Below are 1991 nucleotides of genomic sequence, written 5' to 3' on the forward strand. Positions count from 1 at the left end.
GGGGGGGGGGGGGGGGGGGGGGGGGGAGGAGGGAACTGAAGGCAACGCTAGAGGACAAAAACTGAACTTGGAAGCAAATTTTTAGCATTTTGATAACTACTTTAGAGCTCTCTGCAAAGCGCGCGTTGGTGCAGGCCTTGTGTGGAATCGGGATCCGTCATGCCTTGTTATTGAACTAAAGTGTTCGCGTTTCATTGGATGGGTTGATTGTAATTTCTATCTATATTTTAGCTTTCTGTTCAAGATTGGCAGATTTTCAGTGTCACTGCATCATCTATCGTGAAAGTCATCCGAAACAAAATCCCTGCTATTTCTCTACCAATTGTCTGGTTGAGTTAATTTGTTCAGGCATTTCATTAACATCAACCTGATTCTTCAAAACAAGCGGATCAACAAAATCAGTCACAGAATTGTTGTACATGCAATTGAAGGGCTTATCAAAGTGAAAATGATGGCACAATTAGATAATATATTAAAAATGTGACGACAAAAAGAAGTCCAGTCATACATCGAAACATTAAAGGAGTCCTATACTTCACAGCGCTCAGACCGCCGGTACTCACAGGTTCATTGACCGGTCACGAGGGCGAACCAATCAAGACACTTGTATAAGTTCTTTTTCTTTTTTTTCCACAAGCGACAGCAGAGGGCAATTTTTAATATTGATTTATTTTCAAGGCAACACAGCGTTCATAATTCATAACCTGCATGTTACAAATGTTGCTTTGTCTATCAGACTATTACCGGAAAATTTCTGGGCGGTAACGAAAGCGAAAGTAGATCTTGATTCTTCCCGATCGAGCCTCAGTATCACACATACACTTCCGCCACAGCGGTTCAATTACGTTTCCTCTTCAGGATATTTCAACCATACAGTCTAGATAGCTACACATTACACAGGCCCTATCCTTTCCCGACTTACCGACCCATCACAAAATTCCCGACTTTTTCCCGACCTCCCGACCCCTCTCACAATTCCCGACTTTGTCCCGATTTCCCGACCCTGTGGAGACCCTGTACTACGAGACAGTACGAGAGAGTGCCACTCAAGCAAAGATAGTGTAACTTTGACTCAGCCACGTTGTGTACACTTTTTATACCCCAAATCTGACCCGGAAGTCCATTCGGAGGATTTGACCTTTTCACTTGACCAAAGTGTGCCAAAATGGTAGTCTAGCTTTTGCCCCTCCATGAAGGAAAAATCTGGCCCTCATTCAAACCATTGGGATTGAGAAAAATGTTGCGTATTGTGCTTTGTTCTTACAACATTCATTATGATTATGATTTATAAGTTGTACACTGAGATAAAACTGTACTAAATGAGAAAGGTGCACCATTATGAAAGTGGAACGAACTCAGTTGCCTGAAAAGGGTAGTTTGAGCATGTGTGGCCTAAATAAGCTAAACCCCCCTCCCTTACCTTATTTAGGCCACATGTGGCCTAAATAAGCCTACCCCCCCCCTCCCTTACCTTATTTAGGCCATATGGGCTTAAATAAGCACTCCCTACTTGAAATAGGCAAACACCCTTTGGACAATGTCAAGTGTACCAGACAGTCATGTTCTAAGACTGTAAGGTACCGTCACTTACACAAACTGTGGCAGTGTGAAAACTCTCAGAGACATCAACCAAATACGACAGTGTTTGAACAGTCAATTTACTTCAAGCTTCGACAGTGACTATTTTGAATGCGATCCTGTTTTCAGGACTTAATTATTATGGTTATGTTGATTATTTTCTCATTTTCAGGACATACTTATGGTTATGTTGATTATGTTCCCATTTTCAGGACATAATTATGGTTATGTTGATTATGTTCCCATTTTCAGGACATAATTATGGTTATGTTGATTTTGTACATAATAATTATGGGTATGTTGATGATGTTCCCATTTTCAGGACATAATTATGGTTATGTTGATTTTGTACATAATAATTATGGGTATGTTGATTATGTTCCCATTTTCAGGACATAATTATGGTTATGTTG

The sequence above is a fragment of the Aplysia californica genome, unplaced genomic scaffold (genome assembly GCF_000002075.1).
Source record: "Aplysia californica isolate F4 #8 unplaced genomic scaffold, AplCal3.0 scaffold01063, whole genome shotgun sequence".
In the NCBI taxonomy this organism is placed as follows: domain Eukaryota; kingdom Metazoa; phylum Mollusca; class Gastropoda; order Aplysiida; family Aplysiidae; genus Aplysia; species Aplysia californica.